This window comes from Bactrocera tryoni, chromosome 1 (genome assembly GCF_016617805.1).
Source record: "Bactrocera tryoni isolate S06 chromosome 1, CSIRO_BtryS06_freeze2, whole genome shotgun sequence".
NCBI lineage: Eukaryota > Metazoa > Arthropoda > Insecta > Diptera > Tephritidae > Bactrocera > Bactrocera tryoni.
Genome location: NC_052499.1, coordinates 53,248,812 through 53,265,497, shown reverse-complemented (window position 1 = coordinate 53,265,497; position 16,686 = coordinate 53,248,812). Strand labels below are relative to the sequence as shown.

Sequence of the window (16,686 nt, the reverse complement as noted above, 5' to 3'; positions counted from 1 at the left end):
ATGCTTTCGATTTAATTTAGTTTTAGTTTACAAAAGCGTAGCCTCGAGTTGTGAACAGACGATATGCAAACAATAACAAAAAAAGTAATAATATTGATAATAATAAGTTTAAACATCATGAAAAAATAAATAAGATTTTTTTCTAAAACATAATGCAAATTGCTGAACAAAGTTGGTTTTATTTCATTTTTTTCATTGCAAATTTTTATTTTTTCTTTAAAATTAATATAAGCGTTTACTTTTTCACCACACATAAAATAACAGTAAATATTGAAATCTATTTATATGTATGTATATAATTTTTTGAACAAACTTTTTTATGCACATATTTGATTATAATTATTTACTTTATATACACTTATGTATTCCACATTTCATAAGGCTGCTTTGTGATTGCTCATACGCCATGTTCAACTTCAAATTCGTATTATATATTTTATATTTACCTCTACTCCGTACAAATAGCCCTACAATTATTGAGATACCGATGCGCAAACGCAATTTTCTCGTCAAGAAGCTGCGGATTTTTTGAAACCGCCGATATCGGACCACTATAATATATAGCTGCCATACAAACTGACTGCTTAAAATGTGGTACTTGTATGCAAAATCTTTTATTTGACAAGATATCTGCGCAGATTATGTTTCTAGAAAATGCAAGAATCTGCAAACAACTTTTTTCAGATCGAACTATTATAACGTATAACTGCTATAAAAACTGACCACTCAAAATCAAGTTCTTGTATGCAAAACTTTTTTATTTGACAAGATATCTTCACGAAATTTGGCAGAGATTATTTTTCAGAGCAGTGCTACAATCTCTAAAGAAATTTTTCAGATCGAATCACTATAAGATATAGCTGGCATACAAACTGAACTCTTAAAATCAAGTTCTTGTTTGGGAAACTTTTTTATTTGACAAGATATCTGCACGAAATTTGGCAGAACTCATTTTCTATGTCAAAGCTACAAGTTCCGATAAATATTTTTCAGATCGGTCTACTATAACATATAGCTGTCATGCAAACTGATCGTTCAAAATTAAGATAAAGAACTTTTTTTTACTATTTTGTGCTATAACAAATGCACTTGTGAAGCGTATATACGCCGGTGCAGTTGAAGTTAACAGTTTTTTCTTGTATTTTTTTATATATTTATAATATTTGTACTTTTATCCATGTGTCTTGTGTATACTTTTCCCTTTATCGTTTTCAAGGCTCTCATGCCATGTTCATACATAGTTTTTGTTATTACCAGCCCACTGACCTCACCAAACGCTTCGTTATTGAGTCTATTTTTGAAATTTACTTAAACGCTGGTATACTGTACAACTATTAGGGTATAATTTGTCTTGTCTATGTGCACTATTTCCTTTAGTAAACTTGCGTGCTACGCGCGTATTTACAGTTATTGCCTATAAATTTTTTATTGCGGCATTACATGCTTCCTTTGATATGCATATCGTTGTACGTATAGTGTTTTTCAATATTTGTCAATATCAATGCTGCTTAAGTTTTTATGATAATTTCATTTAAACAAAGGAAAATATGCTGCTCAGTAACCGAGTACCGAACTCTATTATATAGATTGTTATATACATACATATGTATGTTCATACAGCGTGCAATTTAATTTTCTACATATTTTCTAGATATATACATACATATGTATATATTCTGAGTAACTACTAATTGATTACTATATTTGTATATCTTTCTTGATCTCCTTATATGAAGCTTACACACAAGCTGTACATCTGCAAATAATTGCAATGGTATTTAACTATGCCTGCTAAAAAAAATTTAATTACGCATTCTATTTTTGCTCCAACTATAATATAGTAAAAGTACTTTTATCAGCCACTTCATTCAAAGTCAAGTGAATTTTCAAAGTTGGCATATTAATTCGATTAAAATTTAAAACCAATTTCCAAGCAAGTCAAGCAATGACTTTCTCTTTAATGTTTAATGTGGACTCATGTTGATTGCTTTATTGCCTACATGCGCCTAAATGTAGGCAACAGCAAGTTAACCTCGACTCGCTATATAGTCTTATCGACGAGCTCTTGCACGTATAACATACATTTGTATATCAATTGTGCGCTCCTTTGCTGCTTCAAAGGCACTAGTGGTACTGGATTGGCCTGTGCGCATTTTTATAGCATTTTCGTGCGGAATTTTTCCACAGAAAGTAGCAATATCTTGTAGTTCACAAAGAACTGTTGCAAAGAGTTCGCAAACAGATGTTCACATGCAAACAAATATGTGTGTATGTAGCATGTGTGTACTAAAAACCAACAAAAATATTTTTTTTTTTGTTTTCTTGCTCTTCACTTTCACTCTCTGACATACATATGTACATATGTATCTACATAGTATCTGCTTGCTGTATATCCTTCACACCCAGAATATTGATTTTGTGTTAAGCGTTTTTCGTAAAAAAGTCAGTGCCTACCACTAATCCTTCAGATGTACACACAAGCATACGTATATACATACATGTGTATTCCACATTTTATTAGGCTGCCTTGTGATTGCTCATACGCCATGTCCCACTGCTTTATAACTTGACGTGTAACAGCCTAGCTTGTCATTTACTCTAACAAACTACCGCGCTGACATACTTTGTTTTACTATATGTGTATTATATATACATACATACATACATACATACGTATATATATATGCATGTACATATAATTTGGATTTTTCCGACTGTCTCACGCTGTGATTTTGTTTCCTGCTTCGCTTCCGCTGCCATATTTCCTACACTAGAGACAATTTGGCTCACTCACTTGTGTATATGCATACATTTATGCTTACAAACATATTTCTACGACTTCGTTATACTTATAGATATGTGTGTGTGTGTATCATCGCCTACTTGTCTACCTTCTCGTCTGCCATGAAGTCTCTTGGCTTGTTTGCCTGTCTGGCTTTCCGTGCTTCAACTGTCAGTCTACCCCACAGCTTGCGTAGCCTAATCCGCTCGTCAAACACGCACACACTCATATACATACATAAAAGTTCACACGAATGCCTTCAAGTGTGTGCGTGTGTGGGAGGTGTTTGCCTGATTTTCGAATTTGAATAGGCTCTACTGGCCTCGAGCCGCACACTCATCCTTGACGCGCATTGATGAGCCTTGTAATATTGTGTAATAGAAACAAATAAATGTGCGACAATCAATGTAGGTGTAGTTGTGCGTGTGTTCGCGATGAGTAAGCATCGTTGTGCAACTTTAGTTATAGCTTATTTGCTTTCACTTTTTATGCCTGCTAACTTTTATTTACAATTTATTATACTTTTTTTGTGTGTTTTTTGAAGAGTCTATCGACTTTTTTTGTGTTGAGCTTATGTTATTCAGCCTTTCATTTCTATGACACATTTTCGTTGCGGAAATCATCAGTGAAATCAATAAATACACACACACAATCATGCATCATTCATGCACAACAAAGTAACGACGCATCAATGCTACCTCAATAAGTGAAATAATCGAAACACATTTTCAGTTAAGGACATATCTACCTCCAGCGTTGCATTTACAATATTTATACAACAACAACAAAAACCAATATAGCCACAATACATACGCAATTGTATGTGGAAAATAGTAGAAAATCGCATATGTATAAGTAATTAATTCATATAATTAATATAATATATATATACACATATGTACATACATATAGTATATAGTAAAATATATATTATATATAATAACTGTAGTTGAATTACCTTAGTCATAAGCTGTAACTGTAATTTAAGAACATGAAAATAAAGTGGCAGTGGTTAGATCAATTTACATACCAACAAAGTTGTAGATTAGCTCAATTGAAAGTATTATTAAATGTTTTTCTAATAATTGAAATAATTTTGATTATAAAGTTTTCTTTAAGCTGTTGTTGTTGTAGCAGCACAACTAATAACACTCATTAGTTTGGAGCATGTTGCTATGATAACAGTTCATGCTCGGTTAAAATTAATTTTTAGTTTGTTTTAGGTTCGAATGTTCATATAGCCATGTACGGTGTTCTCGTATAACTTTTTTTTATAAAAAAAAAATAAGTAAATAAAATAATCACATAACAATTGTATGTTGTGATTCGAATAAGAATCTGTTAATTTTTTTCAAATTAAAAAAATGCCTTTTAATTTTCTTTTTCGAAAAATGATTTTTTTAATTAAAATTTTTTTTTTATTTTTTTTTCAAAATTTAAATTTTTTTTCAATTTTTTTTTTTTTTTTTTAATATTTGTTTTGAATTGATTTAAATTAAAATTTTTTTTTTAATTAAAATTTTTTTTTCAAAATTAAATTTTTTCAATTTTTTTAATTTTTTTTAAATATTTGTTTTTGAATTATTAAAAATATTTTTTTTCGGATACAGAAAACTAAAAATTTTTTTCTTTCAAATAATTGATTTTTTTACGCTTTTTTATTCAATTTAAATATTTAATATGTATATACTTTTGGAAATCTACATATTGATACACAGTATTAGATCTAAAACGATATTACTAGTATTAAATCAAGCAGTTCATGGTATTTGAAAAGCAATCCTAATCCTAATTGTAGATGAACTAGAATATTATAGAGCGAAATGCACTTGCATAAATGTGTGTGTGTGTACGTACATTAATGCTTGTATTTGTGTAAAGTTTTGGTAAAATTGTAGTTAAGTGTTAAAAAAGACTGCGCGCAATAAAACGCAAAAAACAAAATTAAAAAAAATTAAATAGCGAACTTAAAAATTGCAAAAAGTAATAAAAACGAATAAGTGAAACCGGAATAATGATGTACCAGCTGTGGTGTATAGGGTGTTATTAATTAGTTTGTTTTTCTTATTTGAATTAGAATAGATTAATTTAAGTTAAAAAATTTCAGGTGAATAAATTTTTTTTTTGATTTTCTTTTTATTAAAAAATTTTATATTTTTTTATAATTTTTTTTCATTAAAATGTATATATTTTTTTCGTTAAATATGTTACAATAATTGTTTTCCTTAAAAATATTATTATTTTTTCATTAAAAAACTTTATTTTTTTGTTTCATTGGGATGCTCCTAATTAATTTGTTTTTCTGATTTGAATTATATAATAAATAAATTTAAAATTCATATAGAAAATAGATTAATTCAAATTAAAAACTTTCAAGTAATTATTTTTTTTACATTTTTTTTTCATTAAAAATTTTTATTGAAAATGTCAAGTAATTTACTTCTGAAATTTTTTCATTAAAAAATTTTATAATACCTTTTTTTAATATTTTTTTGGTTAAAAATTTTAAAATATTTTTTGTGTAATTTTTTTCTTTAAAAAATATTATGTTTCTATTGCATTCAAAAATTTTATAAAAAAAATTCCTGCGACTAATTTTTTGGAATTTTTTTACAAAAATATTTATTTACATTTTTTAAAATAAAAAAAAAATTATAATTGTTTTCGTTAAAAAATATATATTTTTTTAATTTCAAGTAATCTAATCTTTTGAACTGTTTTATTAAAAAAATTTATATATTTTTATAAAAATTCAAAATTTTATATTTTTTCATAAATTTTTTTATACCTTTTAACACGTTGACTGCCAACTACGAGATAATTCGTAGCGTTTTTTCCCAGACGCCAACTACGGATAACTCGGAGGTCCTTTTGCTCCTTAAAAAACATCATTTTTGATTTTTGATGATACCAATGATCTAGAAATAGAGTTTTTAGTAATATAATGTGAAAAAATCAAAATGTAATTTTTGGACAGTTTTTAGAAAATGGCCTTGGCAGTCAACGTGTTAATAAATTTGTATAATTTTTTTTATTAAAAATTTTATAATAATTTTTTCTTTAAAAATTTTTATAATTTTTATCGTTAAAAAATATTATTTTCTATAAATTTAAAATAAAATAAATTTAAAATATTAAAAATTAAAAAAATTTATATTTTTAACGAGAAAATTTTTTTTAAAATTTTAAAGAAAAAAAATAGATTATAAAGTTTTTAAGGAAAATAAAATTATACAAATTTTTATTAAATAAAAATGTCAAGTCATTAATTTTTGAGAGCTTTTTGTTATTAAAAATTTAATATTATATTTTAAAAATTTTATATTATATTATTAAAAAATTTTATATTTTTAATAACAAAAGCTCTCAAAACTTAATGACTTGACATTTTTATTTAATAAAAAATTTGTAGAATTTTATTTTCATTAAAAACTTTATAATCTATTTTTTTTTCTTTAAAATTTTTTATAATTTTTCTCGTTAAAAATATAATTTTTTTCTTTAAATAATTAATTTTTGGGTTTTGTTTTTCATTAAAATGTTATTTTATATTTTTTTTCTTAAAAAAGTGCTACAAATTTTTTTAAATATTAAGTTTTATAAGTTTTACATCAATACGGATATTGAAACTTTATTATATTAGTAACCAGGAGTTACATCCTAGTTAAAGAGCAGTGATAATATCGTGAAATCAGTAATAACCTATAAGGAGAACAACCTTAACCTCACTTATCTATAAATACTCGTACAATTATCCGTGTATTAAGGCAACCAAACACCACTGAATCTAGACTATAAAATATATAAAAAATTAATACAATTATACGAAATCATAATCCATACTTTATAGGAAATTGATTTTTGAGAAAGCAAGATTGGCATGAGAGACTCATACGGAACGACTACCATATTTAGAAATACTAATCAGTAGTTAGAAAGAAAATCAGTCGTTGACTGTGTGGCATGTTGCTAAAATCGTTGGTGCAAACGTCCCGAACGAAAAGAAAGTAGTAAAATAAATAAGTAAATTAGTGGTGCAAAATAAAAGAATGAATTAGCAGCTAAGTAATCGTAGCATAAATTTAGGCGCATTAGCTGTATACATGAACACTAGGAACCTTAGACTAATATACTTATATAAAAACTACAGTAACAATAGAATTCTTAACGTGTGGTCAATATTTAGCATAACAGTAAATTATCGATGTGGCTTTAAAATAGAATAATAATATTCCTATATGTCAAACTTACATATAAGACGAAAATCTAGCAGAAAACTAGCATAATGTAAAAGCAAAAAAATATATATATAAATATATATTTACCGTATATAAGCAAATAAGACATTTCAAAATCAATTAACGCATAATTAGCACATAAAAATAATTTTTATTGAAAAACGAAGACATGCAGAGCAGTGGAAAAGTATAAAATAAGTTAATTGACTCAACCATTAAAGGTTGTTAGTCAAGTATATAGTGTAAATTTGTTTCTTTGACAAAAATGAAAAAAGCAACAACAGTTCAATATACAATGACATACCTCATAAATGACTCATGCACATAACGGACGGTTGGGTTAACTCAAATGTACATACAGACATACTGACCTCAACATATAGATAAATGCTTTGTAAAATAAGAATTCGTTTCGGTTTGGCTGGCGCTGTAGTAGTATTGCTGCTAGCAGGCCTATGACCAACTTGTCCAGCAGAAAATGTCTTGAGTATTTTCACCTACCTCCTATCATGCGCACGCTCATACAAACATACATACATGCATATAAATATATTTAGATCAATAAATTAAATGAAAAAAACTAGCTTCAATATTCTCGATGTCGAAATATTTATATAAAAAAATATTCAAAAATTACAAAAAAAAAAAATTAATAATTATAAATTATTAAATATAATTAGACTTATGCGTGAATAAGCACTTTTAGTAAAATAGTAAAATCGGCTGCATCATTGACGTTGTCATCGATGTCGTGAAGATATTTTTAGTAAAATAATTTTTTTGTTTTCTTTGTTTTTATAGCGTAAAGTCTAGCCTAAAATGTAAAAAATAGCCAAACATAGTAGCAGATATACAACAACAACTTATAATTAATAAAAATACATAGCAACATTTATATAATAGATAGTATACTTAAGCGGTATACTTAATATATACTTGAGTATATGTACTTAAGCGGTTTTCTACAGTACACACATCTACAAGCATATCGTCACCTGAAATGCAAAACAACGGATCATCAAAACAATCGAATTGACCATTTTATTGCTTACGATTCACTACATCATATTACATAGGTAATATAGTAAGATTTAGCCAGCCGCTCTCAGATATAACCAATACATAACCGATATACAGGTATCCCTCGAATAACACGGTTAATTGGTTCCGTGTTAATCGAAATCGTGTTATTTGAGTTCCAAAGATTAATTAAGAAAACATTAAAAATAAGAACAAATTTTTTTTTTTATTTTTAGTTTTAAAATTTCAGTAATACAAAAATAAAAAAAAATTCATTCAATTTAGAAAAGTGAAACTTAAAAATTTAAAAGGTAACATTTTATAAACGCAATAATTTTTAAATTACATATGTTCAACCACTGATTCAAATGCATTATTGCGTCATACTACAAACAGTCGTTCGAAGGAAAATTATACTCAATTTTTAACAGGAATTTTCGCGACTTCGTGTAATTCGAACTCCGTGTTATTCAAGGGTTGTCGCAATTTTTAACCGTGCTATTCGAGATTTCGTGCAACTCAAGTACCGTGCTATTCGAGGGATACCTGTATATCAATTTTATAACCTATATATAACCGATATATATCCATTTTATAACCAATACATAACCACTTTATAACCAAAACCCAAATTTTGTTTAAATTTAAGTGACTTCTATTACATACATTTTCTTTCACCTGTAAATTTATGAAAAGTGATGTTACGTTATTTTGCATTTTATGTGACGATATAAGCAAATGAAACTCAATGAAGTTGGCTGCCTTCGAAGCAAACTAGCCATGTATGTGCGAGTGTTGCACATTTTTAAAATAGTCTTTTGCGAAACTGTAGATCAAAAGCAGCAAAAGTTGTTGTATTTTTACATAAAACATACTTTTTTTTAGCAAATATAAATAAATACCTTGTATATATACACATATACATACATACATATATGCGTCGAAATATGCAATAATTAATGGAAAATCATGCAAAAGCACATATCTACAATTCGTATTTTCGTAACGCCGACATGCAACCACTTATATACATATATAGTAAGAAAAGAATATACTATACAATAATAAAATTATAAAAAAAAATGTAATATACCTCAAAAGATTTTTTACCTAACGCGCAAAGACATTACAACACAAACGATTATACTAACATATACAAAAAAAATATAGGAAATTGTCGCAGTGTGCGCAGAAATACATAAACACACACACACAAAAACGCACATACATACATATGTACCGCAAAGTGTTTCAACAGCTGATTGGCTTATTTCATGAGGAGCTGAGCGTGTGCAGAAAATGATTTTATAGAGTTGCACTCATTTAACTCGCACTTGACACGTTATAGGGTGCACGAATTTCGATAAATGATGACAATACGCAAGAAATTAGGGATGTGGGTGAGAGAGCGCGCGTCACAAACACAATAACAAAGTGCGGATATGGTAGAGACACGCTTTGCCAAGCTCAGCAGTTGCCGACATTTGAACTTGCCGAATTTGATGCCACCAATACAAATGTTGCGCAGTGAGGGGGGTAGCAAAGATTTTTAGTGCCGAGTAACTTCAAGCAAAGAAATGAATAATGAACGCTTTGAAAAACGAGATGATGCCGCACATTTCCTGGCACACAAGCTTACACATATGTACAAATAAAAAACTATATTTTGTTGTGCTGCACAAGAATTTAAGGCTTGGGTTGGTGTACATGTGGCATCTAGCAAGCAAGTGCTGACAGCCGCATTTGCTGGCATTTGTGTGTGTGCGGGTACGTTGTGATAAAGTATATCATTTCGCTAGCCAATGTCGTCAATTATATTATTATACGCCTTTTGGCTACGCCTGCCTGGTGCTACCATCGCACTGCCTTTCTTTTTTGCCTTGTTTTTTAAGCGTCTTGCAGGTGGCGACTGTTGGTTGTAAGGTCTTTATTGCTACATGTCCAGCCTCTGCCGCCTTACTTTGTGTTTGCTTTAAGTATAGTGGCTGCGTATGTTACATGCAACAAGTTTGACAAAATGTCTTCATTAACTTCGGGCGTTAGTCCAACAGAGAGCATGAGTAAGCAGAATTTCTTGTTATGTACAGTGGAGCCACCCAGCTTAGAACTGGAATGAGAATTGTTTCTAATTTGATGAAAAATGTGTTGCAAAAATGTAAGAATTATTCTTAATTGACTTATTTTCTTTCTATTAGTTTTTTATTGCTTTCTTGTCGAAATTTGGCTTGAGGAAAGCAACAACAAATTTGACAAAATTTAATGCAGAAGGGTATTTGAATACCACATTAAATAACTTTGGGATTATCTGTATTTGATTATATCAGTTTTTATAAGCATTATACCAGTTTATGTTTATACCAGTTTATATGATTTATACCAGTTTATATGATTTATGTCACTTTTCGATTCTTCAATGTCTAATTTTAGGCGAATCGATGTTTTGATTTATAACAGTTTGTATGATTTATACCAGTTTGTTCGATTTACCAATCTGCTGTTCCGTCGATTCGATTATTTTTTCGATTCTTCAATCTACAATTTTAAGCGAATGGTTCCCTTAATTTATACCAGTTTATATGATTTATACCAGTTTGTTTGTTTCGCCAATCTACTGCTTCCGTCGATTCGATTATTTTTTGATTGTTCAATCTACAAATTTAGGCGAATCGTCCTTTTCTTTGTTTTATACCACTTTATATGATTTATACCAGTTTGTTCGTTTCGCCAATCTACTCTTTCCGTCGATTCGATGATTTTTTCGATTCTTCAATCTACAATTTTAGGCGAATCGTCCTTTTCTTTGTTTTATACCACTTTATATGATTTATACCAGTTTTTTCGATTCACCAATCTACCGTTTTCGACGATTCGATTCTTCAATCTACAATTTTGAGCGAATGGTTTCTTTAATTTATGCCAGTTTACATGTTTTATACCAGTTTGTTCGTTTCACCAATCTACAGTTTTCGTCGAACCGTAGACAGTTTTGCTAATTCAGCATTTTCTTAAAAATATTTAACTTCATTACTTTTAGACTTATATTTGTATCTTAAGAAACTGATCGACCTTGTGGTTTATGAGTCCTTATTTTTCTCTCGTTATTTTAGTTAAGAATTTTTTACAGAAAAGTTTTTTCTAACGTATTTTTTTAAATTTTCCACTTGAACTCTCTGTTAAAAAATTATGATTGGGAAGTGATGATAGCTTGGTACCCTGAGTGCGTGACCCCCATTAGGTAACGGTCTCATATTTTAATCATAGTAATGTCTTGAAGTCATAGCAACACAATAGCATCCCTCCAAATGCATTTCACAGCAAAGAAGCGTATATACGTGATCTCATCAAATACTCGACCCAACTTCATTTTATAATAGTTAAATTTAAAGCAACACAACTGTATTATTAATAGCGAGGTTGAGGACAATTAATGATATCACAAAATAATATAGGCAAGACTCAGCGAAATTGGGGTTACAGAACTTCCGCTTATGCTCCCGTAGTAACATTGTGGGCGTGAAATTCGAAAGTACTAACTGGTAGCGGCAAATTTGTCAAGTTGTCAACGTCGTGAGCTGATTATAGTCATTTGTGTTGAAAATTGCTGGAAACTTTTAGCTTTTGAAGTGCGACAGAGAGACACGCGTTCATGTGTGTGTGTAGGTGTATGTGTTTTTGAGCTTACTGCTGACACTGCGAAAATAACCGAAAATGTTTTGTTATATGAACATAGGCATAGTGAAAAATTTACAGAGTGAACAAGGACATAGTCTACCTCATGAACAATAGCGTACTTTAAAGCATTTTTTACCTCAAAACCATCATCTGTTATATAAGTACATGAATACATACATATGTGTGTATCAATTTTAAACAGTCAAAAAAGGTTTTCGAATCAAGTGAAATTCATAGTATATTTAAATATATGTAATATATAATATATATATATAAATATAGCTAAATACCTATTATCATTCCTCTTACTATTTATCGACTATTTGTATTTGTATGTTGTTGTATTAGCAATGCTTTCATAAAATACATAAAAACATACAGACTTGCATGCAATACTATTATATACAATATAATATATGTATATGTATGGTATGAAGAACTCATAATACACACACTAACGGTATTTTACTATAAGTATTCTTATAAAAAGTAATAAGTAATCATAATGAAATACAATAAAATAAAATGATAGAAAATATTAGAATCGATTATCGATCGTTTGGAAAACGCAAGATTGTGTAATGAAGTATTGAAGTAAAAAGTATGCTGCAGATAACGAATAAAATGTGTTTTATTTCGAAATATACAATGGTCTTGAGTTATTATTGAGTAGCTCGTTGATTATACTTAAAAGCTATGGGGATGACACTGCGGCTTTTTCGTAAAAATAAAATATATGCAATTTTATTTAATATATTTTAAATAAAATACAATTTTTTTTTATTTTATTTGAAAATGGTAGCGTTTTCGTGAAGATATCTTGTCAAATAAAAAGGTTTACCATATAAGATCTGGAGTTTAATTGTTCAGTTTGCAGGATACCTAACCTTAAAACGATTCAGTTCATCACCTGATTATTTGTATATACATATGTATATATATATATATATATATTTACTACCCGATGCTTCTTTCTGGGTGTTGCAAACTTCGTGCCAAACTTAAACTATCCTGTTCAGGGTATAATAATAATAAACTCAATGCGCAAAAGCAATCGTTATAATGTCTTAAATTTGGAGTAAAGGAGTCAGGCAACATCTTTGACGCTTTTTTTATCTTTTTATGTATTTCTTCAAACTTAAAATAGCTTGTTGAAGCTATAATAATAACAAACGCAATAGTCAGTATGTCTAAAATTTGTAGTAATTTAATTTCTGCAATTTTTATTGCTTCCTAAATTGAGAGCCTGGCAACAATTTTGACTCCTTTTATGTATTTTTTGATTCTTGTGCCTTTTACATATGTAGCTGTTTGAGTAGTAATACTTCTATGCAGTCCGATTTTTTAATGTTGCTCATACGCCATGTCGGCACATATGTATGTTAGGATGCTTTAGGGTTTATTTGACATGGTAGTAATTTAATTTTTTTAAAATTTGAGAATTGAAAATAAATATTTCTTTCTTACTTTTTATATATGCCAATTGTTTTTGCCATCACTAGTTTACAAGCGGCAACACTTTGGAATTGTTGCGAAAAAATATTCACCATAGAGAATAATCATTGAGTGTATTAAAATTTTGCTGAATGTTTTTTGTTGTAATTACAGGAAGAACGAAATGCTGCGCTTAATTTTTTTTTTCAAATATGTGTATGCATATTTTTTATTTACAAAAACTTAACAGATTTTTTTATTTGTTTTTTTTTATCTTTAATACACTTTATTTGTCTTCGATAACACGACTCTACAAAAAAATTTTCGTCCTTTGTCCTAAAGTTTATTTTATGATTTTCTCATTAATTATGAAGAAAAACGATAAGAAAATACCTTTTTTTCGTATAAAGTTTGCTTTTGTAAAAATTATAGTAATAATACTATATTTGGGTTTATTAAGAGATAGTACCTATGAACATAAAAGATAAAGTAAAAGTGTGCTCTTTTAAATTTTTTTTTACTTTTTTGTAAGTTATTTTAATAGTAACTTAACTTAATAAAAATAATAAAAATGGTTTTTGATTATACTCAGTTGAGTTACAGCGGTATTGCAGATATAAAATGGCATCAAGTCAGTGTAAAAATGATGTTGATTCATTCTGTTTTATTTGCGGTGAATTTATTGAAGTTAGAAGTAAAAAATTTGCTTTATCAACAAATCTGAAACTTTGCGAAGCAAAGTCAGTAATCAAAATGATATTGGGGTTTAACACGAGAGAGCTCATATGATCATAAAAGAAATACAAAAAATATTCACTTTTAGACAGTCATTTCTTGTTATTTTACATTTATATATTATTGTTTATCACACATCTTAAATAAAAACGACTCTTGTATCTAAAAAAAAGTTTTCTAATTATAATCTATAGTGAAATTGTAGAAAAAATATAAAAATCAGTAATTTCTGCTTAAAAATCGACAAATTGCTCTAATTTCTACGAAAGCAAACTTTAACCGGAAAAAATTTTTGTTTCCTTATTTTTGTCATAGGAGAAACTAAAATTTAACATGTACATAGATGTCAGACCCAAAAATCGTATTGACCGGTGTAATTTGTCTTAAGAAATTTTATATATTTATTTTTTATTAAAAAGTTTTATAATTTTTTTTTTTATTAAAAGTTTTATAATTTTTGTATTTATTTTATTAAAAATTGTTATAATAATATTTTAATTTAATTTTTAATTTTTTTTTATTATTAATATTACCTAATCCTATTTGTCTTAACAAATTTTTATATATTTTTTTCATTAAAGAGTTTTACAAATTTTTTTTTTGAAAAATGTTATAATAATATTTTTTTTTTTTGTATTTTTTTATTATTAATACACCTTATTTGTCTTCGATTATTTGTCTTAAAAATGTTATATATATTTTTCATTAAAAATAATTTTTGTTTATAAAAATTTTTATAATTTTTTATTAAAAAATGTTTATAATAATATTTTTTTTATTTTAAATTTTTATTGTTATTATTTATTTATATTTATATCCTATTTGTTTCGATTATTTGTCTTAAAATGTTATATATATTTTTCATTAAAAAAGGTTTATAATTTTGTTTATAAAAATTTTTGATAATTTTTTATTTTAAATAATATTTTTTTATTTTATTTATTTTTTATTATTATTATTTTATATATTTATCCTATTTGTCTTAACAAATTTTTATATATATTTTTTTTTAAAGAGTTTTTACAATTTTTTTATTAAAAAAAATGTTATAATATTTTTTAAAATTTTTTTATTATAAATACACCTTATTTGTCCTCGATTATTTGCCTTAAAAATTATATATTTTTTCATTTTTCATTTTTCATGTTTCCATTATTTTTTTTATAAAAATGTTATTTATATATAGTATATTATTATGCGTGCAACTAATTAACAACGCTAGTAGGAAAAATCCAAATCGGTTGATATTTTCATTTTCGAAAAAAAAATTTCAACTGTATGTCTTAAAGATAAATTGTACATATATAGTTATTGTAAATTAGCTCATTTTTTTTGTTATAAAAGAGCTTTTATAAAATAAAGGCATTTTATGACTTCAAAGCCAGAACTAGGTCGTGCAACTAATTAACAACGTTTTTCTTTTTTTTTGGAAAAATTATTTTTTGTCGGGTTTAAAGTTAATATTTGGTTGCAAATCCATTACTGTCAATCACGGCTTGATATCTAAGAGGCATTGACTCTACTAAATTTTGGTAAGATGTCCTTGGAGTATTATTCCACTATTGTTTAACCTTTTAGTATAATTCCTGGAAATTTCCAACTTTATGGGAACAAATTTTTTTCTTCAAATGTGCCCAAAGATTATCAATTAAGTTTAAGTCTGGGGTGCATGAAAGCCAGTCTAATAGAAGCACCATGTTTTCCTGAAACCATTGTGTTGTACCACGCGCAGTATCTTTCAAGTCGGTATCTTACTGGTAAATTCACGTTTCGGGCATATTGTCATCAGGATATGGTAACATTACATTGTCCATGATTGAAACGTATTTGAACTGGTCCATGCGCCCATTTATTTTACAAATAGGCCCAACACCTAACCACGATATGGCACCCCAAGTCATTATGCAGCCACCACCATGTTTTAAAGTTAGCCTAGTGTATTTGGGGTCCAACTTCTTGCATCGAGGACTGCGGGCATAAGCTTTTCCATCTGAAGAAATCCTATTTATCTTGCTTTCATCGAAAAATAATGCTCTTTTCCACTCTTTTGCTGTCCAATGGCGGTATATCTTTGCAAACTCTAAGCGACTCCTTTGATTGCGTTCAGAGAGTAACGGCTTCATCCTTGAAATTCTTTCAAAGAGTCCTGCCTCGCGTAATCGTCTTTTTACGGTAACTACAGATAGTGCATCTGAGTTTTCACCAGAAATTGCACTTGAATTTGTTTTGCCGTCTTGTGGGGATCCTTTTTAGAATAGCGAATAATTAACTCGTCCTTCCGAACAGTAGATTTTCGATCTCTTTTCTTTCTTGGAACTTGTTTTGTCATTTTATTCTTGTTGAAAAAACTAACTGCATTAATTAAAAGCCAACCGCTTGGAGAAAGTTAAGGTATTTTCAACGTCTCAGTAAGATTTCACATCCTTGTACGTCTGTACGATAACAGCCCTAGTGTCCTTATCACAAGACTTGTGCTTACTCCTTTTTATTCACAAAAATTATTTAATTTCTTAATAGTAACGTATTTCAATAAAAATATAAAGTTTTAGTTACCTGAACATAACTAATTTCTAAGAAATCTTAAGAATTCTACACGCGTTGCTAATTATATGCACGACCATTTTACTCACTATTGCATAAAAGTCCTCAACTATTTTAGAATAACGGGATTTTTTCCAAAAAAAATTGTCAGCTAAATCTGACCATACTTTCATAGAAGATAATTCAAAATAAAATTATATTTTTACCCTTAAAATTTTTTCACAAATCGTCATTTTAATTTATAGGGACAAGTCGTTGTTAATT

General features: G+C 28.0%; 1 protein-coding gene across 1 annotated transcript in view; it reads left to right on the top strand.

Moving 5' to 3' along the window:
• Positions 1-16,686, top strand: part of LOC120770494 (protein similar-like) — a 68,518-nt gene that overhangs the window by 40,320 nt on the left and 11,512 nt on the right. The gene's annotated exons all lie outside the window — the stretch shown is intronic.